General features: G+C 43.1%; 1 protein-coding gene across 3 annotated transcripts in view; it reads left to right on the top strand.

The window, feature by feature from the left end:
• The window catches only part of bckdhb (branched chain keto acid dehydrogenase E1 subunit beta), a 370867-nt gene extending 345947 nt beyond the window's left edge, over window positions 1–24920 (top strand). For 2 of the 3 annotated variants that reach the window (XM_078542455.1, XM_078542456.1), the window contains one exon: window positions 4452–5138. The gene's annotated coding sequence lies outside the window, so the exon portion shown is untranslated. Of the gene's footprint in view, window positions 1–4451; window positions 5139–24759 lie in introns of those variants that run through there. The other variant, XR_013576645.1, reaches the window with a different exon arrangement.
• The last annotated feature ends 1275 nt before the right edge of the window (window positions 24921–26195 follow it).

Genomic DNA, 26195 nt, shown 5'->3' with positions numbered 1-26195 from the left:
TGTAGATGAAATCTGCAAATGAGTTGCAAGGCACTCGTATAATCAGTAATTTGGAAATGGCAGTCAGTTGTTGTGGTGAAGTTTGAGTAATTTGACATTTATCAACCACCAAGGCTTAGATTACAGCCATTAACACACTCCCTGTTATTTGTTTTACGTAATATGTGCTATTTTCATTTTTACAGTCGAACCTACATCATTTGTAAACAGTAAGAACATAAAGGCTAGTTCTAATTTCAATCTGATGGTCTTCCTTACTGCCAAAAGTACATGATGTTCAGAAAAGGGGGTATCATTTGTACTGCAATTACTGCAGGATTTCAAGAAATTTGTAGTATATTGATGGAATGAGCTACCTGATGCATTCACCATGGCAACGTCTCAACCAACCAGAGCTGACTTGCCAACCAGCCAACTCATGCAGCATTAAATGTTGTTTCCTTTGAAATTTGGCATGCTTTCGTCTGTCCTGATGAGTGCTAGGCGAAAAGCTTCGATTGTCTCTTTTTCCCAGCAATAAATAGCAAAGATATTTTATTGCTTCATCTCATATAGTAAGACATATAAATTTCCACACAAGATTTTCATTTTCCATAACTTAAATGGTTTGATCCCCTCTCCACCCTGTTCCAGACTCAGTGGTTGGTGACGCTGCAGTGATGCACCTACCCATACTCTAATGTTATTGTCCAAACCCACCACTCAGCTGAGTTCCAGTGCATTGTATTCACCACTTGAATCCTTGTGCAAATGGCTGTTAGATTTGTTCCAGTACTTCCAAATTAGCAACAGCTTGTATTTATATTACAGCTTTAAAATAGAAATAATCATCTTAAGCACTTCACAGAGGAATATGGCTGATTGATGTAAGACATGGAACCAAAGGGCCATGTGACCACAAGTTTGGTCAAAGGGATGAGTTTTAGATTGTAAATCAGAAAATACCTTTAGGACCCAGCAACACTTGAAAATTACAGTCAACCTTACCCTCTCTAGCCCTTAAAACACTTTGCGTCCTCAAATTAGAAAGCTCTCCAGACCAATTTCTTCCCTATATGCCATGTTTGCCAGATAGCACCATAATCCTAAAAATTACTTGGCAATGAAACTCTGGGCTGCCAGACAACCTAGCAGGAATCAGGATAAGCTTGGAAGCAAACACTTAGAAATGACTGGTTACAGGAAAGCCAATTCAAAATCATCATCAAACATGCCGCACTCCTAGCTGGCTCTGCAAAATCCATTGCTCCACGAGTGTAATATTGGAGAGCAGTAACCAGAGAGTGTACTGGATATGCGCCTGTTCTCAGCTTCATTTCTGATGGGCCTGCTTGTCAGATACTGAGAATCTTCTGGTCAACTCTTGCTGTGCGTGTCCATAATGTAGAAAAGTCCCACCACTCAAGCAGGAAGTGATATGATCTGCAAGATATGTTAATGCATAATTTAAAATCTTGTAGAAATGTTTGGAACCTTAGGGCCAGTTCTTGGAGATCTGCTTGACGCAATTGCGGAGACACAGCAAAAATTCATCCCTAGGAAGAAGAAGCATACTAAAGGGAGGACGAGGCAACCATAGCTGACAAGGGAAGTCAGGGACAGCATGAAAGCTAAAGAGAAAGCATACAATACGGCGAAGAGCAGTGGGAAACCAGGGGATTGGGAAGCCTACAAAGACCAGCAGAGGACAACTAAAAAAGAAATAAGGAGGGAGAAGATTAAATATGAGGGTAAAATAGCCAGTAATATAAAAGAAGATTGCAAGAGTTTTTTAGATATATAAAGGGTAAGAGAGAGGCAAAAGTGGACATTGGGCTGCTGGAAAATGACGCTGGAGAAGTAGTAGTGGGGAACAAAGAAATGGCGGAGGAACTGAATAGGTATTTTGCGTCAGTCTTCACAGTGGAAGACACGAGTGACATCCCCAAAGTTCAAGAGAGTCGGGGGGCAGAGGTGAGTATGGTGGCCATTACCAAGGAGAAGGTGCTAGGAGAACTGAAAGGTCTGAAGGTCGATAAATCACCTGGACCAGATGGATTACACCCCAGAGTTCTGAAGGAGATAGCTGAAGAGATAGTGGAGGCGTTAGTGGTGATCTTTCAGGAATCACTGGAGTCAGGGAGTGTCCCAGAGGACTGGAAAATCGCTAATGTAACCCCCCTGTTTAAGAAGGGAGTGAGGCAAAAGACAGGAAATTACAGGCCGATTAGCCTGACCTCGGTCGTTGGTAAGATTTTAGAGTCCATTATTAAGGATAAGATTTCAGAATACTTGGAAGTGCATGGTAAAATCGGGCAAAGTCAGCATGGTTTCATCAAGGGGAGGTCATGCCTGACAAATCTGTTAGAATTCTTTGAGGAGGTAACGAGTAGGTTAGACAGAGGAGAGCCAATGGATGTTATCTACTTGGACTTCCAGAAGGCCTTTGACAAGGTGCCGCACAGGAGGCTGCTCAGTAAGATAAGAGCCCATGGTGTTAGAGGCAAGGTACTAGCATGGATAGAAGATTGGCTGTCTGGCAGGAGGCAGAGAGTGGGGATAAGGGGGCCCTTCTCAGGATGGCGGCCAGTGACCAGTGGAGTTCCGCAGGGGTCAGTGTTGGGACCACAACTTTTCACTTTATACATTAATGATCTAGATGAAGGAACTGAGGGCATCCTGGCTAAGTTTTCAGATGATACAAAGATAGGTGGAGGGACAGGTAGTATTGAAGAGGCGGGGAGGCTGCAGAAGGATTTGGACAGGTTAGGAGAATGGGCAAAGAAGTGGCAGATGGAATACAACATGGGGAAGTGTGGGGTCATGCACTATGGTAGAAAGAATAGAGGCTTGGACTATTTTCTAAATGGGGAGAGAATTCAGAAATCTGGAGTGCAAAGGGACTTGGGAGTCCTAGTCCAGGATTCTCTTAAGGTTAACTTGCAGGTTGAGTCGGTAGTTAGGAAGACAAATGCAATGTTGGCATTTATTTCGAGAGGACTAGAATATAAAAGCAGGGATTTGCTGCTGAGGCTTTATAAGGCTCTGGTCAGACCACATTTAGAATATTGTGAGCAATTTTGGGCCCTGTATCTCAGGAAGGATGTGCTGACCCTAGAGAGGGTCTAGAGGAGGTTCACGAGAATGATCCCAGGAATGAAAGGCTTAACATATGAGGAACGTTTGAGGACTCTGGGCCTATACTCAATGGAGTTTAGAAGGATGAGGGGGGGATCTGATTGAAACTTACAGAATACTGAAAGGCCTGGATAGAGCGGACGTGGGGAAGATGTTTCCATTAGTAAGAGAGACTAGGACCCGAGGGCACAGCCTCAGAGTAAAGGGAAGACCTTTTAGAACAGAGATGAGGAGAAACTTCTTTAGCCAGAGAGTGGTGAATCTATGGAATAATTGCCACAGAAGGCTGTGGAGGCCAGGTCATTGAGTGTATTTAAGACCGAGATAGATAGGTTCTTGATTGGTAAGGGGATCAAAGGTTATGGGGAGAAGGCGGGAGAATGGGGTTGAGAAAATTATCAGCAATGATTGAATGGCGGAGCAGATTCGATGGGCCGAAGGGCTTAATTTCTGCTCCTATGTCTTATGGTCTTATAATTGTTATTAGGAATATAGCTCTGCTCACCACACCTGTACCCCAACCTCTGCCCCACTCTCCACTACCATCACCATCATCACATTCCATGAAAAAAAAATCACCTTGCCAATCAGAATGATAAATAAAGCCTGATTCCCATCCCTAAATCCCACATTTGCGGGAGGAGATATAACCCAGTATAACCTATCTGCTTCTTCTCTTTCCCCCCTGCACAGGGCCTTAGCCAACAATCTGCTGCAACTCATTCCATGCTTAGTGCCATCAGTGTAGGATAGTACAGTATCCATGTACAAAATACTGTGAAGTGATAGCATTCCTATGTAAGGACATAATTTAAATAGATTGAAGAACGCATGGAACACCGGGGGAATGAGGAAAATTTACACTGGCTACAGTTACTTGCACTTACTTAACCATATATGTTACTTATCAACCATCTACTACCAAACTATTACTGATATCCACCTTGAATATATGTCAGACTGGAGCTATGGGTATAAGCTTCAGAAGCATTGTGATTTATTGATGTCAAATACTGAAGAATATTAAATTTATCAAGTTTAAACATTTTTTGCTCCTTCCCAGCATGTTCATGTTCTGCTTGGTCACACTTTCTTTTTCAATGTCTTGAAATTTCAAAAGTAGTTTAACTTTCACAATATTTTTCTGTTTTTGGCAACCACTTACTTGTCATGTTGCATGAAGTGCAAAAGGATTGGGTGTGATACATTTTAAATGTTGTAAAAAGAATAATTGTTTTCACCCTATATTAGCTCTATTTGGGAAGATGATGTACTCTAGAATTTATGTGGTTAAAATTACCTGTAATTCATGTCAATGACTTCTTCCCTTTTAGAGAGTTAAGCGTGGACTGGATTTTGCTGCATTTTCCAGAGGTCTGTCATGTTGTATCCAGACCAATTCTCATTGTCCAAAATATGAGTTACCTACTGTAGCAGAGAAGATACGAAATCTGTCACAGCTGCAGCATTCCTGGAAATCGCAAAAAAAATGACTACGTCTATACTTTTCTATTTAATCACAAGGGAAAAGGTTGAGCTTTAAACCAGGTTTGTCTTAAGGCAACAAATTCTTCTGTACTTCTGATCTAAAGGTGGATTAAAATGTTTCTCTACCATTATTTATCTGTATTTTAGATTGGTTGGTATTGGTATTGAGTCTGCAAAATTGATTATGGTTCTCTTTTTGCATTAAATGTGCCCATCCAATGTAATAGCAATGAAAGTGATTTTTATTACACATACAGAAATAAAAAACATATATGTACTTAAGTTGTTTCTGAAATAATTTGTGATTTTTTTTCTTGGCCTCTTCAGAATGAAGATGGTGCTGTACGTTTTAATTAATTTGCTGTGAAATCAATTTTGTTTGAAGACTGAATTTTTATAAATGTCACCTGAAATTACATTTTATCTTGCATGTAATGGGATGATATCAAAGCGTTACGTAAGGTAATGCATTGGCAAATGGACATTAAAAGTTAAACTCATTATGCCTGTTGTATTAAAGATTGCAAAGATAACATGGACTTCAATCAAAATATGTATGTGAGCCAAGCATATAACTCAGAATTCTCAATGATTCCAAATCCCATATTAGCCTCAACTGTAAAATACAAGGTAGCTGCCATTTACCACCTTACTTTTTTGTTCTTTGATGTGAGCTTCACTAGCAAGGCCAGCACTCGTTGCCCATCCTTAACTGCCTTTTAGCTTATAGCTGTTTGTAGGTACACCCACAGTTCTGTTAGAAAGGGAGCTCCAGGATTTCGACCCAGCAACAGTGAAGGAACAATATAGTTCAAAATCAGGATAGTATGTGATTTGGAAGGGAACTTGCAGGTGGTGGTGTTCCCATGCGTCTACTGCCCTTGTCCTTCTAGGTGATAGACGGGTTTGGAAGATGTTGTCGAAGGAGCTTTGGTGAGTTGCTGCAGTGCATCTTGCAGATGGTACACACTGCTGCCACTGTGCGCTGATGGTGGATAAAGCGAATGTTTAAGGTGGTGGATGGGGTGCCGACCAAGCTTACTGTTTTGTCCTGGATGATGTTGAGCTGATTGAGTGTCATTGGAGCTGCACTCATCCAGACAAGTGGAGAGTATTCCATCACACTCCTGACCTGTGCTTTGTAGATGGTGGTCAGGTTTTAGGGGTCAGGAGGTGAGTTACACACCGCAGAATCTTGTAGCTACAGTATTTTTATGGCTGGCCCAGTTAGGTTTCTGGTCAATGGTGACTCCACGATGTTGATGGTGGGGGATTCAGCGATGGCAAAGCCATTGAATGTCAAGGGGAGATGTTAGATTCTCTATTGTTGGAGATGGTCATGGCCTGTCACTTGTGTGGTGTGAATATTACTTGCCACTTATCAGCCCAAGTCTGAATGTTGTCCAGGTCCTGTGGCATTTGGACATGGACTGCTTCAGTATCTGAAGAGTCGTGATTGGTGGTAAACACTGTACAATCATCAGCAAACATCCCTACTTTTGACCTTATTATGTAACTTCAAATTCAGCCGAAAATTGATCGAGTGAAAATTGATATTTCTGCTTTCTCATAGCTGTAAGTGCTGTATTTGAAATGAGTTTGATTAGTTTTAGTGCTGTTCTTAGTCGATATAAATTAGTTAGTATGGACGATATCACACAAAAGATACATTGTTGGGATGGTTTAAAAGTGGTCCCACTCTGTCAGGTGTGCCCTGCCCTTCATATTAAGAGTGAAATAATTCTTAGCTATCCAATACTCGGGTAGGTGAACACAAAACTTGATCTTAAAATGCAAATGCAAGATCCTGATTATAATGTGTTTTCAACTGTCTTTTTATAAATATACTTTAGTACTCTAAATACATTGTCCGTTTTTCACTCCTAACCACATTTTAAGACTCTAACCACTTTTGTGGAAATCTTATTCATTTTTACATTGTGAACAATTTAATCTAAATGCAGTATGGAGTCAGCAAGTAGATCAATAGTTCATATAAATCACAATTGAAAACTAATTACATACAGAGGAAAATTGAGATTTTTGTATTTTTGATTATCCACAAAATTTCTTCGAATGCTGGGAGATCAGCAAGGAGTTATCGCTGCCTGTACCCTACCTTTCCTCATCAGTGCATGGTCTTTCTCATGGTAACATCAGCTGCCCAACAATCGTCGAACGGTTAGCTGAAGGGTTTATAGATCATGGAGTTCCTCACTCAGATTCATTGACCGTTTCACCTGATTCAACATTTGCTGTAGAAAACCTGAAACCGAAATCAACAGACCGGTTCAGTAGTAAGCCAGCATGAATTACTGGATCATGGACTGTTCTTATGTTATGAGCGAGATGGGAGGTGTGTGCAGTTAATTCTAGCACCACTCCTCCACAGGTCATAATAAGAGTTTAAATGTTTAATTCACCCGCAAAACTGGCCAATTATTTACCATTGACACTGTTGTTCCCAAAAAGACTCAAACCAGGCTTCTTTCAGTTAATACAGAAAAAATATTAAGATAAAAGCAAAATACTGTGGATGCTGGAAAACTGAAATAAAAACAGAAAATGCTGGAAAAACTCAGCAAGTCCGGCAGCAACAGTGGAGCGAGAAACAGAGTTAATGTTTCAAGTCTATATAACTTCTTCAGAGCTAAAGAGAAGTAGAAATGTGATGGTTTTCCACCCATGGTGGTTGACAGGGCCCTCAACCGTGTCCGGCCCATCTCCCGCGCATCCGCCCTCACATCTTCTCCTCCCTCCCAGAAACATGAATGGGTCCCCCTTGTCCTCACTTATCACCCCACCAGCCTCCGCATTCAAAGGATCATCCTCTGCCATTTCCGCCAACTCCAGCATGATGTCACCACCAAACACATCGTCCCTTCACCCCCCCTGGCGGCATTCCGCAGGGATCGTTCCCTCCGGGACACCCTGGTCCACTCCTCCATCACCCCCTACACCTCAACCCCCTCCCACGGCACCTTCCCATGCAACCGCAGAAGGTGCAACACTGCCCCTTTACTTCCCCTCTCCTCACCGTCCAAGGGCCCAAACACTCCTTTCAAGTGAAGCAGCATTTCACTTGCACTTCCCTCAATTTAGTCTACTGCATTCGTTGCTCCCAATGCGGGTTTCCTCTACATTGGAGAGACCAGATGCAGACTGGGTGACCGCTTTGCAGAACACCTTCGGTCTGTCCGCAAACATTACCCAGACCTCCCTGTCGCTTGCCATTTCAACACTCCACCCTGCTCTCATGCCCACATGTCCGTCCTTGGCTTGCTGCATTGTTCCAGTGAAGCTCAACGCAAACTGGAGGAACAGCACCTCATCTTCCAACTAGGCACTTTACAGCCTTCCGGACTGAATATTGAGTTCAACAATTTTAGATCATGAACTCTTTCCTCCATCCCTACTCCCTTTCCGATTTCCCCCCTCCCTTTTTTTTCCCAATAATTTATATAGATTTTTCTTTTCCCACCTACTTCCATTATTTTTAAATGTATTTCTATCCATTGTTTTATCTCTACCTTTTAGCCTTTTTTGATTCCTTCACCCCACCCCACCCCCACTAGGGCTATCTGTACCTTGCTTGTCCTGCTTTCTACCCTTAATTAGCACATTCCTTAGATAATATCACCACCTTCAACACCTCTTTGTCCTTTTGTCCGTGACGTCTTTTGGTTATCTCCACCTATCACTGGCCCTCTATCCAGCTCTACTTGTCCCACCCCCCCTTAAACCAGCTTATATTTCACCCCTCTTCTACTTGTACTTAGTTCTGTTGAAGGGTCATTCGGACTCGAAACGTTAACTGTGTTCCTCTCCGCAGATGCTGCCAGACCTGCTGAGTTTTTCCAGGTATTTTTGTTTTTGTTTTGGATTTCCAGCATCCGCAGTTTTTTGCTTTTATCAGAAATGTGATGGGTACTGTTTAAGGTGGGGTGGAGCAGGTGGAGCAAAGTAGAAGGTCAGGAATAGGTGGGAGCTCAGGAGAGATTGACAAAGACGTCAAGTAACAAGTCAAAGGGAGTATTGATGGCAGTGTTAAAGACTAAAGAAGGTGCTGATAGTGGCATAAAGGTAAGATATCTGAATGTGTTAAAAGCCGAACAAGGGTCGGCGCTCTGTGAAAGCGCAACATAGAAACAAGCGACAGATGGCCCTGTGGCGGGTGTTGGGGGAAAAGGATAAATACAGGGAGAAAGAAATACAAAAAAAAAATTAAAATTGGATTAAATAAGAGGTAAAGGTGGAGGAGATATTTCATGGACTGAAGTTGTTGAACTCAATGTTAAGTCTGGAAGGCTATAAAGTGCCTAATCGGAAGATGAGGTGCTGTTCCTCCAATCTGCGTTTGGCTTCACTGGAAAATTGTAGCAGGCCGAGGACGGACATGTGGGTATGAGAACAAGATGGTGTGTTGGAATGGCAAGCGACAGGAAGGTCTGGGTCATGCAAAGTCTGGGTTATTGCTAGAACAGATAATGTAATTGCTGATGCGTTAGCCAGAATGTAATTTTTGTTTGTATAGGTTCTGATCTTTTAATTTCTATATTATACTGAGATTCTGTATAAGGAATGAGAGAGAATGGATGACTACATGTTTAAAATTTTTATATATATGTTCTATATGTTTTGTAATGAAACACATTTTATACTTTGTTTATCTTCTTAACAAAGAACTGCTGCTGCCAGGCTAAAGACTGTTCCTGTTGGTTAAAAACACCTGGCCTAAGAAAAGTATTCTCTGAACATCTTAGTCTTTAAAACTGTTAGGCAGAGTGAGAGTGTGGGTGCCTTAAAGGAAGCAGGCTGCAAGAAAAAGACTCTCTCTCCCTCTCTCTGCCCCACCTTTGTGTTGCATGCAGTCTAGAGTAAGTTAAACTTTCCTCATAAACGTCGCATCAGGATAACTCACCAGTTTTTTTGAAAGTCTGCAAAGTTGTGATAAATAAGAGTCATCAAGGACAGTTTCACAAAATCTGCCTGAAGGAACTTCTAGACCTATTAAAAATCCATCAGATTTCCAGCATCTGCAGTATTTTGCTTCTATCTTTTCCATCAATATGAACAATCTTCAAGTTATAAGACAATAGTAACAAACTCTATTGAAATAGTCTGGCATTCTGAGTCTTAAATTTTTCTATAAAAAGGGCAGGGGATTATGTTAAATATGTGTAAAGGTTTCTTTGCATATATCTCAAAATTGGACATATATCTCAAAATGTTTTAGAGCCCGTAACAATCCCAGGGTTTCCTTTTCTACAGTAGAATATCTTTTTTTATGCTAATTTCAATTTTTAGAAAAGTATCCCACTCGCTTTTCTATGCCTGATTCATCATCTTGTAATAAGACCGCACCTACCCCAAGTCACTGGCATCGATTACCACCTTGAAGGGTTTAGTGAAGTTAGGGGCAGCCAACACCAGTTTCATGAGTCAAAATTACCTTCAACCTCTCGAAAGTTGTCTGGCACTCCCTTGAGCATACTACCTTCGACTTCTTTTGTAATAAGTCTGTTAGTGAAGCAGCTATTGTGCTGAAATTTGGCACAAACTTACAATAGAAGCCGCACATTACAAAAATTTCATGATTTCCTGTTTAGTTTTAGGGGCAGGGAATTCTACCAAAGCCTGTACCTTCGCTGCTCTTGGCAGTACTTGTCCTTGCCCTATGACATGCCTTAAGGGGAGGCGATGGTATAGTGGTATTATCGCTGGACTAGTAATCCAGAGACCCTGGGTAATGCTCTGGGCAGATGGTGGAATTTGAATTCAATAAAAATCTGAAATTAAAAGCCTAATGATTACCATGAAACCATTGTTGATTGTTGTAAAAATCCCATCTAGTTCACTAATGTCCTTTCGGGAAGGAAATCTACCATTCTTACCTGGTCTGGCCTGCGTGTGACTCTAGACCCACAGCAATGTGGCTGACTCTTAAACAATCTGAAATAGCCTAGCAAGCTACTCAGTTGTAACAAACTGCGACAAAGTTACAAAAAAGGAAAGAAACCGGACGGACCACTGGGCATCGACCTAGGCACCGGAAACAACAATGGCAAACAGCCCTTTTGACCCTGCAAAACCCTCCTTACTAACATCTGGGGGTTAGTGCCGAAATTGGGAGAGCTATTTCACAGACTAGTCAAGCAACAGCCTGACATAGTCATCCTCACGGAATCATATCTTACAGATAATGTCCCAGACACTACCAATTCCATCCCTGGGTATGTCCTGTCCCACTGGCAGGAAAGACCCAGCAGAGGTGACGGCACTGTGGTATACAGTGGGGAGCGAGTTGCCTTGGGAGTCTACAACATCGACTCCGGCCCCCATGAAATTTCATGGCATCAGGTCAAACATGGGCAAGGAAACCTCCTGATTACCATGTACTGCCCTCCCTCAGCTGATGAATCAGTGCTCCTCCATGTTGAACACCACTAGAGGAAGCACTGAGGGTGGCAAGGGTGCAGAATGTACTCTGGGTGGGGGACTTCAATGTCCATCACCAAACGTGGCTCGGTAGCACCTCTACTGACCGAGTTGGCCGAGTCCTAAAGGATATAGCTGCTAGACTGAGTCTGCGGCAGGTGATGAGGGAACCAACAAGAGGGAAAAACATACTTGACCTCATCCTCACCAATCTGCCTGCCGCAGATGCATCTGCCCATAACAGTATTGGTAGGAGTGACCACCGCACAGTCGTTGTGGAGACGAAGTCCCATCTTCGCATTGAGGATACCCTCAATCGTGTTGTGTGGCACTACCACCATGCTAAATGGAATAGATTTCGAACAGATCTAGCATCTCAAGACTGGGCATCCATGAGGCGTTATTGGCCATCAGCAGCAGCAGAACAGCACTTGAGCACAATCTGTAACCTCATGGCCCAGCAAATCCCCCACTCTAGCATTAACATGAAGCCAGGGGATCAACCCTGGTGCAATGAAGGGCATGCCAGGAGCAGCACCAGGAATACCTAAAAACGTGGTGTTAACCTGGTGAAGCTATAACACAGGAATACTTGCGTGCTAATAGCATAAGCAGCAAGTGATAGAGCTAAGCGATCCCACAACCAACGGATCAGATCTAAGCTCTGCAGTCCTGCCACATCCAATTGTGGATGGTGGTCGACAATTAAACAACTCACTGGAGGAGGAGGCTGCACAAATATCCCCATCCTCAATGATCGGGGAGCCCAGCACATCAGTGCAAAAGATAAGGCTGAAGGTTTTGCTACTATCTTCAGCCAGAAGTGCCGAGTGGAAGATCCATCTCGGCTTCCTCCAGAGCTCCTCAGCATCACAGATGCCAGTCTTCAGCCAGTTTGATTAACTCCACGTGATATCAAGAAATTACTGAAGGGACTGGATGCCGCAAAAGCTATGGGCCCTGACAATATTCCGGCAATAATACTGAAGAATTATACTCCAGAATTTGCCATGCCCCTAGCCACACTGTTTCAGTACAACACTGGCTTCTACCCAGCTGTATGGAAAATTGCCTAGGTATGTCCTGTACACAAAAAGTAGGACAAATCCGACCCAACCATTTACCGCCCCATCAGTCTCCTCTCAATCATCAGTAAAGTAACGGAGGGGGTTATCAACAGTACTATCAAGCGGCACTGCTTTAAGTAATAACCTGTTCACTGAAGCCCAGTTTGGATTCCGCCAGGGCCACTCAGCTCCTGACCTCATTACAGCCTTGGTTCAACCATGGACAAAAGACCTGAACTCCCGAGGTGAGGTGAGAGTGACTGCCCTTGACATCCAAGCCGCATTTGACTGAGTGGGCATCAAGGAGCCCTAGCAAAACTGGAGTCAATGGGAATCGGGGACAACTCTTCGCTGGTTGGAGTCATACCTAGCACAAAGGAAGATGGTTGTGTTTGTTGGAGGTCAGTCATCTCAGCTCCAGGACATCAGTGCAGGAGTTCCTTAGGGTAGTGTCCTTGGCCCAACCATCTTCAGCTGCTTCATCAATGACCTTCCTTCCATCATAAGATCAGAAGTGGGGATGTTCGTTGATGCTTGCACAATGTTCAGCACCATTTGAGACTCCTCATATACTGAAGCAGTCCATGTCCAAATGCAGCAAAACCTGGACAATATCCAGACTTGGGCTGACGAGTGGTAAGTAACATTCATGCCACACAAGTGCCAGACAATGCCCATCTCCAACAAGAGAGAATCTAACCATCGCCCCTTGATGTTCAATGGCATTACCATCACTGAAGCCCCCACTATCAATATCTTGGGGGTTACAACTGACCAGAAACTGAACTGGACTAGCCATATAAATACTGTGGATACAAGAGCAAATCAAGGCTAGGAATCCTGAGATGAGTAACCATCTCCTGACCCTCCCCCCCTCCAAAGCCTGTCCTCCATCTGCAAGACACAAGTCAGGAGTGCGATGGAATACTCGCCACTTGCCTGGATGAGTGCAGCTCCTACAACACTCAAGAAGCTTGACACCGTCCGGGACAAAGCAGCCCACTTGATTGGCACCTCATCCACAAACATTCACTCCCTCCACCACCGATGCACGGTAGCAGCAGTGCATACCATCTACAAGATACACTGCAGGGATTCACCAAGGCTCCTTCGACGGCAGCTCCCAAACCCATGACCGCGACCATCTAGAAGGACGTAGGCAACAGATAAATGGGGACACCACCAACTGGAAGTTCCCCTCCAAGTCAACCCTGACTTGGAAATATATCGCTGTTCCTTCACTGTTGCTGGGCCAAAATACTGGCCCTCCCTCCCTAACAGCACTCTGGGTGTACCTACACTACATGGACTGCAGCGGCTCAAGAAGGCAGCTGACCACCACCTCCCCAAGGGCAACTAGGGATACGAAATAAATGCTGGCCCAGCCATCAAAGCCCACATTTCATGAGTGAATTTAAAAAAGTAGGTTATTCAAGCTTTTGCAAACTCACTTTTGGCAAAGTTTGTTGCGAGATCTGCTGATTATAATTTTTTATATAGGACTTCCAATTGGTTTAAGTGATCTTCCCAACTGCTGCTGTAAACCAATACATCATCCAGATAAAGCACAGTTAGGAACATTACTTATAACCTGATTCATTGGTCTTTGGGAAGTGGCTGGAGCATGTCTTAGCCCAAGTGCCATCACTTCGCATTCGCATAGCCCATTCGTGTGACAAAAGCCTTAGCTCATGATGCTAAAGGTACTTGCCAGTATCCTGTCAGTAAATCTATATTCTAAACAAGGGACTGGGTAAGTGTCTGTTTCATTGTTTTATTAACCTTTCTGTAATCTATACAGAATCTGGTTGACCCATCAGGTTTAGTTACTAAGACTACAGGAGAACTCCAACTGCTTTGACTCGGTTCAATTAAGTGATTTTTCAACATGTTGGATTTCCGCTTCTACCTGAGCCTTTTTCTCTGGGCTTAAACAATAAGACTGTTGTTTTATAGCAGACAGCTTCCCTATATGCATGTCATGCGTGGCTAAAGTTGTACACTCTGGTTCTTCCCTGCAGATTCCTTTGAATTTCGTAAGTAACCTCACCAGATCTTCTCGTTGTCCTACCTCTAAGTATGAGAACATGGTGTCTAACTGTCCTAATATTTCAGAATTAGCTAATGGAACAGCAGGAGCTTCAATTGGTGAACTGTCTAAATCTCCTTCTGCCTCCCTCTCACTGTCTCCTTCATCCTCCGCTCTCCTTACTACCTGACATACCTGCTCCTTTCTATCATCCTCTCTTTGACGGTATGGTTTCAACATGTTGATGTGACATAGACAATTCTTTTTCCTGTTATCTGGGGTGTCTGTCAAATAATTTCCTTTACTAACACTCTTAACTACCTTGTATGGGCCATTGAACCATGCTTTCAGGGGATCCTACTGTAAAGGCAATAACACTAACACTTCATCCCCTGGTTGAAATTTTTGGATTTCAGTTTTTTTTTTCCTGCCAATTCCTGCATCTTTGTTTGAGAAACTTTACTTCATTCTGGATCGGCTTTCTCAGCCTCAGTCAGAGACGACTTACTGAACATTTCGTTTGGATTGTCCAGAGCCCCAAAGAAAGTTTCAGATAGCCAAATATCTGTTTGTGGTGCCAATTTTACCCCTGACGATGGAACTTGTTTAGCCATTGCTCGGGTCATGACACAAGAAGGAAAAATTCCTGGAACCTTTTCCTGCAACTGCTCTGTTCCCTTGATTCACTTGGGGAATAGGAGTTACTTTTCCCTTTGACAAGAATTCCCTATGGCTTTCAGGTATCTTGTTCACATCAGTGTTCGCACTTGGATTCACAGCTGCAGTTGATATTACAACTTGATCAGTTATATTTTCAGTTGGGGCTTTTTTTCCTGAATCATCTTTACGTACCCCAATAAGTCCCATGGATTTTCCATGTAACTTCCACCAATTTCCCTGAATGTGTCCCACCTTGTTACAATGGAAATCCTTAGGCCTTCAGATGTCACTCCCACCCTCAGAACTTTCCTTTCTGGTCTGAGGAGGAAATTTCAGCACATTCTCAGTTGTCCCTTCTCTTCCCTGGCTACTTGCCTTCCTTTCACCCTTCCACTTTCTATCCTTCTTGTGTTTGTGGGGGTGATGGAAAAAGGGTTTGGATTTATCAACAAGCTCGTAGTTATCAGCCATCTCTGCCGCCTGTCTAGCTGTTGAAACCTTCTGGTTCTCTCCCACTGGAGGGAGTGAATTTTTAAATTCCTCCAGGAGAATTATTTCCCTAAGGGCCTCATACATGGCCTCTACCTTTAGTGCCCGTATCCAACGATCAAAGTTAGTTTGCTTTACCCTCTCAAATTCAATGTAGGTCTGCCCAGGCTGCTTCCTTATTTTTCAAAATTTTTGCCTGTATGCCTCAGGGACCAACCCATATGCACTAAGAATATCCTTCTTTGCTGGATCATAACCCATAGACACCTCTTTTGAAAGTGATGCATAAACCTCATAATCTCTGCCCACTAACCCACTTTGCAGGAACAATATCCAGTTTCCTTTTGGCCACTTCATTTGCTTAGCTACCTTCTCAAATGAAATGAAGAATGCCTCTACGTCCCTTTCCTGCAAGTTTGGCAGGGCATATACAAATTCAAACATCTCCCCACTGGTATCCAGGTTGAGATAAGTCCATCCGCAGACGCCTCTGGTGCCTCTGTTTTAAATTCCAGCCTTTTAAGCTGGTATTCCCATTCTTGTTCCTTTTCTCTTGCCTGAAATTCCAGTTCTAGCTGCTTAAGTGATCGTTCTATTTCTGCTCTTTCCTGTTCAAGTTTAAGTTTTTTCATTTCCTTTTTGTATTCATTTGCAACCAAATCCTAGCTAACTCAATTGACTCACCCCCTGGAGAATGTGGTCTCTCTTGTATCCCATCCAATTTCAAAAGCTGTGCAATTACCTCAGCTATGTCTGCTTTTCTCGCCTCTTCGGTTGATTCTAACTTCAAATTATCTGTCAATTCCCTTAGCTTAGCCTTGGTTACTTCTTGTAAACCAGTCAGGGCTAAGTCTTCCATCTTTACAAAAGCCATGTTGGTTACGAATGAATCAGAAACCTAAGTATCTGTCTTTTTATCATTTAAAAATTATTAATCTGCATTCAATCATTCATTGCCCATGCTTCAAATCCCGTGAAAGACCCTAATCTTATGGGCAGAATTTTTAGGTTAGCAGGCGGGCGCGATTGGCCGATCAGGGAGCGGACCGCCGACCGCAATCGGCCTCCAACCGTGATTTCATGCTGGCTGGCCAATTAACGGCCAGCTAGCATGAAGCGCATGCTGAAATGCTCAGCACTGCCGGGGTGGGGGCGGGAGGAGGGCGGGCGCTGACGTAAGCATGGGCAAGCACTGAATGAAAGCTCCCTGAAGGCAGAGAGCTGCCTCGGAGCTGAAGACTTGAAAACAATTAAAGTTTTTCAAACCAGGAGAAAAATGTCCAAGCATACCTGAACGTATACATGATAAAAATGCTGTCTGTAGTTTTTTTATTTAAAAACGGAAACCTCATCTTGCCCTTGGATGAGGTTCCATGAAAAATGCAAAGTCCGCCTGGCTGATTCGCCAGGCGTAAGGTTGGATGGAACATGAAAATTCGGAGACAATTGCAACTTTAATTACACTAATTGACCTCTTAATTGTTGCTGGGCACGCTTCCAACTTTTGTGCGCACCTGCCGACCGAAATATTGCGTGAGAGCGAGATGATGTTGGGACACCCGCCGGAGGTCATCTTGCACAATGTCACGTCCGATGGGGTCGGGCATATGCCTGGCTGCCGACCTAAAAATTCTGCCCTATGTTACGGACCAAGATGGGAGGAGTGCACAGTTAATTCTAGCACCACTTCCCCATAGGCCATAACAATAGTTTACATGTTTAATTCACCCGCAAAACTGGTCAATTATTTACCTTTGACATTGTTATTCCCAGCCTAAAAAGACTCAAACCAAGTTTTTTCAGTAAACACAGAAAGAATATTGATATATTATAAAACAAAATACTATAAAAAAAACAAATTAATGAACCGGTTAATATATAAGTTGTAATTTAGAAGTGTACAATTTTCCTCTTTTTTAAAAAACATATATTTAGAACCATAGAAAAGTTACAGTACAGAAGGAGGCCATTCGGCCCATCTTGTCCATGCCAGCCCGAGGACACCCAGGTGCCCTTTCTAATCCCACCTTCCTGCACCCGGCCCATAGCCCTGCAGCTTACAGCACTTAAGGTGCAGGTACTTCTTAAAAGAGTTTAAGGTTTCTGCCTCTACCACCAACTTGAGCAGCAAATTCCAGACACCCACTACCCTCTGCGTAAAAAAGTTCTTCCTCATGTTCCCCCTACACCTTCTGCCACTTATCTTGAATCTATGTCCCCTGGTTCTAGAATTCTCCACCAAGGGAAACAATTTTATCCTGTCCACTCTATCTATTCCCCTCATAATTTTGTACACTTCAATCATGTCACCTCTCAGCCTTCTTTGTTCTAAGGAAAATAACCCCAACCTATCCAATCTCTCCTTGTAGCTACACTTTTCGAACCCCTGCAACATTCTTGTAAACCTCTTCTGCACTCTCTACAGAGCCATTACGTCCTTCCTGTAATGTGGTGACCAGAACTGCACACAATACTCCAGTTGTGGCCTCACCAGTGTTTTATACAATTCCAACATTATATCCTTACTTTTATATTCTATACCTCTGCCAATGAAGGAGAGCATTCCATATGCCTTGTCTATTTGAACTGCTGCTTTCAGGGACCTGTGTACTTGTATGCCAAGATCTCTCACTTCATCTGCCCCTCTTAGTATATTCCCATTTATTGTGTAATCCCTGTAACTTTTTGACCTCCCTAAATGTATGACCTCACACTTCTCTATGTTAAAATCCATCTGCCACTTTACCGCCCACTCCACCAACCCATCTATATCGTTTTGGAGATTATGGCTATCCTCTACACTATCCACTACTCAGCCAATCTTTGTGTCATCTGCAAATTTCCCAATCATGCCCCCCACGTTCACGTCCATATCGTTAATATATAACACAAACAGCAAGGGCCCCAACACCGAGCCCTGTGGAACACCACTTGAGACAACTTTCCATTAGCAAGGGCATCCATTGACCATTACCCTTTGTTTCCTGTTACAAAGCCAGCCTTTTATCCAGTTTGCCACATTACCCTGAATCCCATGGGCTTTTACTTTCCTGACCAATCTGCCATGTGGGACCTTGTCAAATGCCTTGCTAAAATCCATGTACACAACATCCACTGCACTACCTTCATCAACCCTTCTTGTCACTTCCTCAAAGAATTCAATCAAGTTTGTGAGGCAAGACCTTCCTTTAACCAATCCATGCTGACCATCCCTGACTAGTCCATGCCTTTCCACATGACAGTTAATCCTCAGGATTGATTCTACTAATTTGCTCACCACCAATGTAAGACTAACTGGCCTATAATTGTTTGGCATTTCTTTTGATCTCTTTTTAAACAATGGAACTACGTTTGCATTTCTCCGGTCTTCTGGTACCTACCCTGTATTTAGTGAAGATTGGAAAATCATCCTCAGAGCATCTGCTATCTCCTCCCTGACTTCCTTCAGCAGCCTCGGAAACAATCCACATAGAACCTGGTGACTTATCAACTTTCAAGGATTTCAACCCTCCGAGTACTTCCTCTATTTTTATGACTGTCCCATCCAATATCTCGCAGTGTTCCTCCTGGACTACTATATCTACATCCTCCCTTTCCTTTGTAAACACGGAGACAAAATATTCATTCAAAACCCTTCCCACAGCCTCTGCATCTACACACAAGTTTCCATCTTCATCTCTGATAGGTCCCACTTTTCCTTAACTAACCTTTTAGCATTAATGCATTGGTAAAACATCTTTGGGTTATCTTTAACTTTACTTGCTAATCTTTTTTCATGCCCTCTCTTTGATTTCCTTATTTCTTTTTTTACTTCGTCCCTGCACTTCCTATATTCGTCTAGGCTATCTGCAGTGCTTAGTTCTATGTGCCTATCAAACGCTTTTTCTGTTTGATCTTCCCCTGTATTCCTCTAGACAACCAGGGGGGTCTAGATTTGGCTGTACCACTCTTATTTTTGTAGGGGACATGTCTACTTTGTACAATTAGGATCTCGCTTTTTAGTGCTTCCCACTGGTTTTCCACTGTTTTATCCTCCAGCAGTGCTGTCCAGTCCACCTCAGCCAAGTGCCTTCTCATTTCTGCAAAATTTGCCTTCCCCCAGTTCAAAACTTTTACTCCTGCCTTATCTCTGTCCTTTTCCATGGTAATGCTAAATCTAACTGAATTGTGTTCACTGTCCCCGATGTGGTCGCCAACTGTCACTTCACCCTCTTGCCCTTCTTCGTTCCCCAAGACTAGGTCTAGAATTGCATTTCCTCTCATTGGGTTTGTCACTAATTGGTTGAAAAAATTTTCCTGGACACACTGCATGAATTTTTCTCCCTCAGTGCCCCTTATATTGTTTGAATCTCGGTTGATATTAGGATAGTTGAAGTCTCCTACTATTATTGCCCTCTTGTTCTTACAAGCAGAAATTTGCCGACATATTTGTTCTTCTATCTCCCTTTCACTATTTGGGGGTCTGTAGTATACTCCCAGTAGTGTGACTGCCCCTTTTTTATTTCTAAGCTCAATCCATAAAGCCTCGTTTGTTGACCCATTTAGTATATCATCCCTTCTCACAACTGGAATTGATTCTTTAACCATTAGTGCTACCCCCCCTCTTTTTTTATCTCCTTATCATGTCTGAAGACTATATAACCAGGGATATTAAGCTGCCAGTTTTGTCCCTCCTTTAGCCAGGTCTCCGTTATAGCAATGACATCCTGCTGCCATGTGTCTACCTGTGCCCTTATCTCGTCTACCTTGTTTGTAATACTCCCTGCATTGAAGTTTAAACAGTTTAACCCCGTTAATTTCCCTTGCTGGACACTTTTTAAACTTTGCTTCTCTGGTAACTCCATGTCTATCACAATGTCCCCAGCTAATGTTCTACCTCCATTTTTCTGATCTGAATCTGATCTATCTGATCCTACTCCTGGGATCTCTTACCCCTGCCACACTAGTTTAAATACTCCCCAACAGAACTAGCAAAAGCCCCCGCAAGGACACTGGTCCCAGCTCTGCCTGGGTGCAGCCCGTCCGGTTTGTACAGGTCCCATCTTCCCCAGAACCGGTCCCAGTGCCTCAAGAATCTGAATCCCTCCCAGCTACACCATCTCTCCAGCCACGTGTTCATTTGGTCTATCCTCTTATTCCTGTTCTCGCTAGCACGTGGAACTGGGAATAATCCTGAGGTGACTACATTTGAGGTCCTGCATTTTAATTTATCTCCTAACTTCCTGTACTGAGCTTGCAGGTCCTCATCCCTTAGTTTACCTATGTCGTTGGTACCAATGTGTACCACGACCACTGGCTGCTTACCTTCCCTCCCCAGAATGTCCTGCAGCCACTCCGTGACATCCTGGACCCTGACACCAGGGAGGCAACATACCATCCTTGATTCACGTTTGTGGCCACAGAAGCGTCTGTCTGTACCCCCAACTATTGAATCCCCTATCACTATAGCCCTGCCACTTGTTTTCCTCCCACCCCTCTGAGCAGCAGAGCCACCCACGGTGACGTGAACTTGGCTGTTGCTGCTTTCCCCTGAGAGGCCGTCCCCCCCACCAACAGTATCCAAAGCAGTATATCTGTTAGAGAGGGGGATGACCACAGGGGACTCCTGCACTACCTTCCTGAGTCTTTTCCTGTTCCTGATGGTCACCCATTCCCTTTTGAACCCCCATACACACACACAAACACAAAGCAGGACAAAATAAACATAGCCCCCTGCAGAGGCTGGAGTATGGGAAATTTTCTTTTAAAAGGATAAAATTTGAAGCGATCTTGATGCTGTTGATCTAACAGAATTCTGGTCACAATAGATCTGGAAGTTTGTTCAGATGGATTTTTTGGTGAAGCTATCCTTGATGATTCTTATTTATCACAACTTTGCAGACTTTTAGAAAAACAAATGAGTTATCCTGATGAGATGTTTCTGAGGAAAATTTAACTCACTCTAGCCTGCTTATAAAACAAAGGTAGGGCAGAGCCTGCTTCTAAGGCACCCACACACTCAATCTGCCTGAGAGTTTTAAAGACTAAGATGTTCAGAGAATAGTTTTCTCAGGCCAAGTGTTTTTAACAAATCAGGGAGAGTATCTAGCCTGGCAGCAGCAGTTCTTTGTTAACTTATGCAAAGTATCCCTTCCCTCTCCAGGTGTTCCCTGCCAGACATCTATCTTGACACGTGGTTTCTTGAAAAATGGCATATTCACAGCCCAAATTAATATTGCAAACTTTTAAAAATAACTTGTGAGTAAGAATGTCCAAACTTCAATGTCTTTCAAATTTTACAAAAACGGGTTCCTCACACTGTCTATCAGCCATATTTTCATGCACAGAATCAATGTCTGCTGTTGCAAGGAGAGGTGTGCCTGAGATTTTAGTCCATATTTGTTTAAGTAGCAAGAGGATTCAGAATACCACTGCTAACTCTAACAAAGTTGCCAGTTATCTGTTACTGGTTAAATATGTAGTTTGGCCTTTTCCAGTTCCCCTGATTCTTCTGTTATTTACATGTAAATATACTGTCTCCACAGCTTCTATAATGTTTGCTTCCCACTGTTAAAGTGCCTGTAAGCCATCAGAAGTGTACATGCAATAAAATCTTTATAAGCCTACAAACCTGAAAGTAAGTCGCACAGCACAAGCAGAGGCACCAGTTAGACAGATAATGCACAAAAGACAGTGTAAGAGCCTTGCATACTAAGTGTATAGTCATGCTAAATCTTTGAAAATCACTGGGTACTTATGATCCCCAGCTGAGGTTACCACTGGACAAGCCTGATCTCAGAGTGGAACCCAGCTTGATAGATCCTAACTTTTATTTGTTCATTTAGATACGTGGAGAGGGTCTACTGAACAGAGTCACAGGAGTCAGCTAATGAACTTTTAACAAAAGCATAAAATATTTATTAAACAAGAAAACTATTACAATATTATTACAACTATTACAATACTCCTTTGCCTACAACTATACTTTACAGTTATATACAGATTTGTAAGGACAACAAAAGTTACAAAAACTATCTTATACTTTAATGTTCACAGTAAGTACACAGTCTGTGTAAACCTATGGGACCCTGTGGTCAGACACACCACACTCTGAAACCAAGTGACAGATACCACCTCAATCTGATGCTATGGATCTCTCATCAACTCCCCTTGATGCTTGTCCCACCATGAGTCAACCGGTCTCACTGAACTCCGTCATTCACATGAGGGTTTCCAATCAATTCGCTTCGGAATCTTCTCCTAAACCGATGCTTTCTCTCAGATGCCTTCCACAAATGTTCACCTCCAAGGTTTCAAACTCTCCTTCTGATGTTCCTCTTCCCTGGGTCACCACATGCATTCAAGCTGTCTTCCACACATTCTCTCCCGTCAACAGTACCACTGCTTCACATGCCCATAGCAAAGAGTTGTAGACCTTCAGCTGTCTCTTTGGACCTTCTTGCCTCTTACAAGCTGTTCTTGCTTTAAATCTGCTTTCTGCAGCTTTTGCCTCTTTAAATCTGAAGCTTGGAGCCCTTCGCTCTGCCCCTTACTCTTAACTTCACTTAACAGGGCCTTTTCCAGGTTCCTGTCCTTCCTTTGTCTAGAAGGTCTTCTTGGAACTTTCTCCTGTTCCACTCCCCTGGATCTGGGGTCTTTTCTTTAGCTTGGGAGTGGCTATCTGACCCTTTTGCTCCAGTCTCTCCTGGCAGCAACTTTCAAAACCAACTGAACTCAAACAGCTTCCAAAATCAAACTGCTGTTTCTCTTTGTCTGTGTGTCTGTGGGAGGGACTTGTCTCTCTGGACCCCTGTTGCTAGGCAACAGCACTTTTTTCCTACTCTTGCATTTGCTTAACTTCTTAAGTCATAAAACTCTCATTAGAAAAGCAAGCACCTTTTGAAGTGAAACTAAAACTCAATTTGACCTTTCTTAACACAGATACATAAATACAAATCAAACTTAAACTTTAAAGCTAAAACTCATTCCTAGCACCCACAAATACCAATATAACTTAATTAAACTGTCTCTATTTCCTAACAGTACCCAGAAGGATAAAACAGTAAAAACTGGGAAATAAGAATACTGGTCCGAACTGGTTATGTATACCTTAAACGGAACACTAGTAAAAACTGGGAATTAAGAGTACTGGTCCGAAATAGTCTTGTATACCTTAAAATGGAACACCAGTGAAAACTGGGAAATAAGAGTACTGGTCCGAACTGTTTTTTCCTTCTGGGTAGGCCTCAGTTGGAATATTGTACAACTCTAGACACGACACTACACTTAAGTAAATATGATTAGGGCTTGGAGAGGGTACAGAGGAGTTTTACCAGGATGAAATTAGAGCTGAAGGACTTCAATTATGTGGAGAGATTGAAGAAGCTGAGATTGTCCTCATTAGAGCAGCAAAGATTAAGAGGAGACTGAATAGAGGTGTTCAAAATGATGAGGGGTTTTGAAAGACCCAGTAGGGAGAAACTGCTCCCTTTTTTCAAGTAGATTTAAAATAATTGGCAAGAGAACTAGAGGGACAATTTGAAGAAATTTTTTCACACAGAGAGTTGTTATGATCTGGAACTCTACCTGAAAAGGTCGCAAAATCTGATTTCATAGGAACTTTCAAGGGCCAATTGGATATGTATTTGAAGAGAACTCATTTGCAAGGTTATTGGGGAAAAATCTGGGATCTGAGATCCCGCATAGGCATGACAGCCTTCTGTAAAATTCTCTGGTTCTGTACAAGTCACTAGTTTCGAGAGAGACACAATAGAGAGATGACAGTCCAGAAATCTGGGCCTGCACCAGGCAAGAGAGTAGCAGAGCCAGAACGTGGGGAGATGAACCTCAGTTGGGACTTTATTTCACAGAGACTGGTGTTCGTGGAGTCTGGGTACTGGTTGTTTTCCTATGAGCTTGTGCTCAATACTGTAACTGTTAACTCTGCTGCTTCAGGAACTGTAAATGCCAAAGCAAGTATGGAGGTAAGAGGGAGGTACGGTAGAAAGGAGAAGCTGGGTACGAGCAAAGTGGGATCCAATGCTGGAAGTAAGACAGCATTTAAAGCAATTGAGACCAATTGCTTTCGTTCAAATAGTGTCGTAGGTTTGTTGCACTTCAAATGTTTGATGACTGTTGAAATAGTACGAATATATTAGTTCAATATAAAGAACTGCGGTATGGCTGTCATACTGTATTAGTGATAGAGTAATTATGCTAGTCCGGAAATACTTTGTTTGTTTCCTGGTTTACTCTCCAAGTTGCTCATGTTGTGCTACAATAATACCAGGTATCTTGCAACTGTTGGCTGTTTTGCATTTCTGATAATTAACATAATAAATGTCCCAAAATATATAGGATATATACGTTGGTGTTTCTGTACGCAGAACATGAAAGTGAATTAACTAGCAATGAGATACAGACAAGTTCATATTCAGTGTTTTTGTCTTTTTTAAGTAGTTTCTAATGTATTGCATTTGCTGTTATCCGTAGGGATCTCTTATTTCCTGGTACAAACTCCTGGAAAGTTGAGAGCCAAGGGGAAACTGAATGTTACGAACACCTGCTATGATTTCATGAAAGTACAAGAACCCACTCAAGGGAAAACTTGGAGCAGTTCTAAAGAGAATAAAAAAGCATTGCCAAGAAAATCTACTTCCTGGTGTTTCATATCATTCTCCATGATCTGGAGCTAATAGTGACAATGCTTACCAGTGTTTTTAAGTCTCATTGTATTTGTTTTGTGAAATAGAAGCGTTGTGTTTTTAATACATCTTAGCAATGTCACATGGCATGACTCCCATTTTATGAGAATGGGGGTGTTGTGAGGACTAGTACTACCCTGGGCCCTGGGGTGACCCTGAGGTCTGTAAGTAGGGTTTCCAACCCTCCCGAAATGGCCGGGAGGCTCCTGGAATCGCCCCCAATCTCCTGGGCGGCTATTAAAAGCAGCTTGGAAGATTTTAAAATGTAAGGATTCCCCATTAATTGATGGACTCCTGTCCCAGCAGCCAGAACGTCCATTTCACTGAACGGCATTTCGCAAGCAGGCTAGATGGCACTCTCGTACAGGCGCAGCCAGCGTGATAGCACATTACATCACAGCTGCGCATGTGTACTGAGCTCCTGGATGTCGCTGATTGATGCCCTGCCTTTTTTTTCTCTTGCCAGTGGCGAGCTGAGTGTGGTGTGAGCTGGCAGGGGAATTGGCACTTCTGCAGGAAGCAGGCGTGAGGCCATTGTCCCGGGGATGAAGCGTGTGAGTCTCCTAATGTAACCATTAGGAGGGAGTAGGCCAAGGTTGCCACTGGCCAGAGAGCAGAGTCCGAGATGACTGCTTGCCGGGTGTGTCTGTGCTCAGAGGATGGTCCTTCAGGAGCCCCCGGGTATGTGTGTATGTGGGGGGCAATTGGAAAGACCGGGGTCTGAGCCGGAGAGGGTAAGGGTTCAGCAGCGATTGCTTTTAAGGGTACCAGGTCATGGTTCCAGTGAACACCTGGGCGCAGCAGTTCCTGAACTAGCCAATTCTAAACAAGGATACAAAGTACTTTTGTTCATTTATATGTGTCAAAGAAATCCTTCCCCTCCTGCTGGTGTCTGGAGTTTTGGACTTTGCCCCCTCCCCCCGCATCGGGTCACCCACTCCCGCCACGCTGCCGGGATTCTGCGATGTCTCTTCGGCCGACATATGCCCAGCTGGAGTTGACAATCCTATCTTAAATTACTGGGATGAGCTTACAGCATTATGCAATAGTTTGAGAGAGGCTCCCAGAGTTCGAGGAACACAGGGATCTGAGGCAGATATCAGGACTGGGGAGAATTTGGGAATTATACAGGAATTTCTAGGAATGTGGTCCAGCAATTTGACTTCACTGAGGAAAAGTTATTGGATCTGAAAGTAGGTGTGAAAACTAGTGACAGGACTTCAG

Source organism: Cetorhinus maximus, chromosome 5 (genome assembly GCF_964194155.1).
Source record: "Cetorhinus maximus chromosome 5, sCetMax3.hap1.1, whole genome shotgun sequence".
Lineage (NCBI taxonomy): Eukaryota > Metazoa > Chordata > Chondrichthyes > Lamniformes > Cetorhinidae > Cetorhinus > Cetorhinus maximus.
Note: the sequence above shows the minus strand (reverse complement) of the source record. Positions and strands in the feature narration are given on the sequence as shown.